At 39.5% G+C, this 5,092-nt stretch overlaps 1 pseudogene across 1 annotated transcript; it reads right to left on the bottom strand.

The window, feature by feature from the left end:
* Window positions 1–3,310: 3,310 nt before the first annotated feature.
* On the bottom strand, window positions 3,311–4,652 carry LOC108520684 (enoyl-CoA delta isomerase 2, mitochondrial pseudogene; annotated as a pseudogene). Its single transcript, XR_001882971.1, has one exon. The product of XR_001882971.1 is annotated as an enoyl-CoA delta isomerase 2, mitochondrial pseudogene (transcript).
* Window positions 4,653–5,092: the final 440 nt, after the last annotated feature.

The following is a 5,092-nucleotide window of genomic DNA, read 5'->3' as shown; positions in this document are numbered from 1 at the left end:
TNAGCAATTAGCATACACAGATGGCCTCTTCAATCTCCCGGTGAATTTGGGATGAACTATGTATGACATGGTGCTGAAAATTCTTCTACTTTTGGACTAATTATGGTGACCATCGTTCTGTATTTGCGGTCTCTTAAACAGATTGACTATGATGCGTGTCACATTCAAGTTCAATTGTATAATAAAACCATTTTCTTTCTCTTATTGTGGAGTTTTTCTGGGGCTGGAGAAAATTTTTCTTTTAATTATTGTTTCCAAACACAGTCTGGAATTACCAGACATGATATAAACATAATATGCCAGCCAAAATTTACTGTAGAGGGGACTTTCCCTCTCAGGCTTCCAGTCAACCTACACTTGTGCAGGAAAGTGCATGTTGTCCCCTAAATATGCAGGCAGAATTTTGTCTCTGCCTATTTGCTATCTGTAGTCCTCTACCGTCACTTCTACAGAGGCTAGATCAGATTGATACAAACTTCAGAGGGCAGCAATCAATCATTTTACCTCTTTCAATGACTCTTGTATCTTCAGACCTGAAACTGATACAGAACTATGTAGCCCAGAAACTCAATTAGAATAACGTGTGTGCATTGAGTAGACACAGAGACATGCGAAGCTCCACTTTCCCTTTCCTCCTTTAAAGTGCTCACAAATGTGCAGGTAACACCTGCTCCTACTCCAACCATTCAGGCCCTAAATCTGCAGCTCAAATTTTGAATTTAGGTCTTGAGATTTGGGAAATAAAAAACTTTTGTCTAAAAAATGCAAATCCTTTTGTTTCTCAAACTCAGATGTTAAAATGAAAGAGCAGTTATGTATTTCTTCCCGCTTTGAACTATGTATTCATCTCTTGAACTTGTTCACTATTTTTACAAGTAGTTATAAATTAAACTAATAATGCCCCATTGGACACTGTATCCCATATCCTAAACCGTAACAATATATATCTAATCAATAATCAATGCTGTTTCTGTAAATATATAAAAATTTCTGACAAACAACTTTGTATCAATTTTTAATGGTAGGTTGTATTGACATCTTTAATAAATATTTTCACCCTGAGCAAAAATGTTGAAGAGTGTTTTATTTGTTCATATTTTAAATTTGCCAGTTTGACTTTTGGTTTTAATTCCTAGTTTCATTTAGTTTTGTTAGAAAATACACAGTTTATAATTTTAGTCTTTTCAATTGATTTGTTATTGTTTTGAGACAAGATCTTACCATCACCAAGGCTGGAGTGCAGTGGGATAATTTTGGCTCACTGTAGCCTCTGCCTCCTGGGCTCAAGTGATCCTTTCATCTCAGTTTTCTGAGTAGCTAAGACTACAGACATGCATTACCATGTCTGACTAATTGTTTGCTTGTTTGTAGTGTTAGGATCTCACTATGTTTCCCAGGCTAGTTTCAAACTTTTGGCCCCAATGGATCCTCTTACCTCAGTCTCTCAAAGTGTTAGGATTATAGGCAAGAGCCACTCCACCCAGTCAGTATTTTTAAATTTAATAAATCTTGCTACGTGTCCTAACAGAATATACCAGGTGCGAATAAAAACATTGTGTATTTTCTTGCTTTTGACTGGAGTGTTTTTTATGTGTCTGTGAAGCCGAATTGGTCTATAATACGGTTTGGATGTCCATGTTGTCCAAACCTCATGCTACAGTATAAATCCTCAATGTTGGTTCTGGGACCTGGTTGAACACTTTTGGGTCATGGGGGCAAATTTCTCATGAATGGCTTGGTGCATCCTCTTGGTAACCAAAAAGTTTACACTCTATAAATAAATTCAAAAGAGAGCAGTTTTCAAATGAGGGCAAATTTCTCATGAATGGCTTGGTATGTCCCCTTGGTAACCAAAAACTTTACACTCTATTAATTCAAAGGAGAGCTGGTTCATTAAAAGAACCTGAGTCCCTCACCTCACACTTGCTCTGTCTCTTACCATATAATATATCCAGTTACTCTTTACCTTTCAGCATGATTTTAAGCTTGCTGAAGTCCTCACCAGAAGCAGATGCTGCCACACACTTCTTATACCGTCTGCCAAGCTGTGAGCCAAGTAAACCTTTTTTCTTTATAAATCATGGACTCTCAAGTGTTCTCTGTATGCAGAATAATTCATAGTCTATAATGTTGTCTAAGTTTTCTGTTTCTTATTTTTATCTAAACTTTCCATTTATTATTGCAAATGGGGCTTTGATGTCTACAATTATTATGTTGCTATGTATGTCTTGCTTTACTTTGTCAAGAATTGCTTTATATATTTTGAAGTCCGGATGTTATATATGCATATACATATAGATCGATAATATAATTATAGATTCCTGCTAAATGAACTCACTTGACTGTAATATAATATCAGTTTTGGTCTCATAGTATTACTTGACTTAAAGCATATTATGTATGATATAATTATGACCACCTCACTCAATTGAGTTTCCTATTTTCATGGAATATACATTTTTTTCATTCTGTTACATTCGGCCTATTTGACTGAATGCTAAAATGAATCTCTTGTAGGCAGCATAGTGTATGCTTTTTAAAAAACCACTCAGGCATTCTATTTTTTCTTTACATAATTTTATTTTTTTATTTATTTTTGTTATTTATTTATTTATTCTTTTTTTGAGACATAGCTTTGCTCTTGTTGCCCAAGCTGGAGTACAACGGAGCAATCTCGGATCACCGCAACCTCTGCCTTCCAGGTTCAAGCGTTTCTCTGGCCTCAGCCTCCCTAGTAACTGGGATTACAGTCAGGAGCCACCATGCCTTGATAAATTTTTTTGTATTTTTAGTAGAGACGAGGTGTCTTCATGTTGGTCAGGCTGGTCTCAAACTCCCGACCTCAGGTGATCCACCCACCTCAGCCTCCCAAAGTGCTGGGACAACAGGGGTGAGCCACCGTGCCCGGCCTTAATTTATTCTTTGAGATGGAGTCTCACTCTGTCACCCAAGGCAGAGTACAGTGGCACAATCTCGGCTCACTGCAGTGAGCAGTGCCACTGCACTTCAGCTTGGGTAACAGAATGAAACTCCATCTCAAACAAAGGAAACAAAGCAATAACAAAAAAAGAGAAGGAAGTGGATTACTCACAATAACTACAATATGGAATTAACCTAAGGTTTCATCAATAGGTGGAGAAGGAAAATGTGGTGTATGTACACAGTGCAATGCTATACAGCCCTTAAAAATAAGAAAGTCTTGTTATTTGCAACAACATTGATAAACCCAAAAGTATGCTAAGCAAAATAAGCCAGCACAGAAAACACACAAAACAAAAAATCCTTTTTTTTTTGTTTTTTGTTTTTTTTTTTGTTTGTTTTACAAAATTTTTTATTCATCAGGGCTGTAGTGAAATATCATCATTGTAACTGATATTTTAGTACTGCAAAAGGCACAATGAAGCTTATTTAGTTCAAGTACTAGAAATCAGAGGTAACAGCACCTCCTTCCTTGGACATGCTTTACTCCGCTGTAGTGGTCATCACAGTTTTGATTTTCTGGATAAGAAGTTCACCACCGCATTCATGCATTCATCTGACAGCCATCTTCCCTGAAGGACACTGCATTCTTCAGCATTAACAGCGTGTAGTTTTTCTTTCTCTCTATTCCTGATTATCTCTTTTGAAATTCTCATGGCATTTGGGGGAAGCTTTGCAAATGCCTTCAGCCTGGTCCAGACTTCTTTCTGAAAAGTGCTATCAGGGAAAACTTCAGTAACAAGTCCTTGAGCACATGCTTCTCCTGCTGTTAACTTCTTTCCAAAAACAAGCATCTCTATTGCCTTGGCTGGGCTCATTATCTTCGGAAAAGTGTAAGAGGAGCATCCTTCCGGACTTTGGCCAAGGTGACTAAATGGTGTATGAAATGTTGCCCTGTCAGATGCATACACAGCATCGAATAACCCAAGGAGGGTGACGGAGATGCCCACAGCTGGACCATTGACCATTGCAATCAGAGGCTTAGGAAAATCTATAAAACAGCCCACAAATTCCCTCAGTAAGATGGCACCATTTTTAGCTTTCTCCTCTACTCCACCAGGGGGAATATCAGTGAAGTTAGTCAGGTCGTTCCCACTACTGTAATAGTCACCATTTCCTGTTAAAACAGTGATGGCTGAGTCATCCTTGCTGGCGGCTTTAAGTGCATGTATAATTTCATGATACATCTCCACGTTCAGGGCATTTTTCTTTGTGGGCCGGTTTAACATGATCTTTGTGATGCTATCTTCGGAGGTCACCATCAGAGTTTCGTACCCAGTTGATTTCCTGTCTGTTCCAGGCTCCACCTGACTAGAGGATTCCAATGAAGAACTCAAACTGGACACCCAAATCCACATAGTTCTGCCTGGCAGTTTCCTTGGGCAGGCTGCCAAGGGCATTCCATGCATCCCATTTGGCCTTGTTGATCAAGTCAAATACACCTGGTTTGGGCATGTTACAAGGTCCTTCAGTGGCCTGCTTATACAGTGTGTAGAGTTTTAGCTTCGCTTCATTTCCTGGATCCTTCTTCAAGAGTTTCACTTGATTCATTGCATTTTCAAAGTCCTTCTGACTGGCTCTCATTGCTGTTCTATTCAGGTGCAGCTGAACTACTGGGAAACTAATGACCTCGGACACCAACGCTGTGCAAGTCTCCAGGCCAAGTACGCCATCGCTACCCCCCCTTTTTTTTTTTTTTTTTGAGAGGTAGGTTAGCTCTTGTTACCAAGGCAATGGTGCAGTGACATCATCTCAGCTCACTGCAACCTCCACCTCCTAAATTCAAGCAATTCTCCCACCTTAGCCTCCCCAGTACCTGGGATTACAGGTGCCTGCCACCATACCTGGATAATTTTTATGTTTTTAGTAGAGATGGGGTTTTGCCATGTTGGCCAGGCTGTTCTCAAACTCCTGACCTCAAGTGATTCACCCACCTCCGCCTCCCAAAGTGGTGGGATTACAGGCATGAGTCACCACCACTCCCGACTCACATAATCCTATTCCCATGTAAAGTGTTAAAAAAAAAACTTAAACTTGCCAGGCACAATGGCCCACACCTGTAATGTCAGCACTTTGGGAGGCCAAGGCAGGTAACTCACAAGGTGAGGAGTTT

The sequence above is a fragment of the Rhinopithecus bieti genome, unplaced genomic scaffold (genome assembly GCF_001698545.2).
Source record: "Rhinopithecus bieti isolate Rb0 unplaced genomic scaffold, ASM169854v2 scaffold_54817, whole genome shotgun sequence".
Classification (NCBI taxonomy): Eukaryota; Metazoa; Chordata; class Mammalia; order Primates; family Cercopithecidae; genus Rhinopithecus; species Rhinopithecus bieti.
Note: the sequence above shows the minus strand (reverse complement) of the source record. Positions and strands in the feature narration are given on the sequence as shown.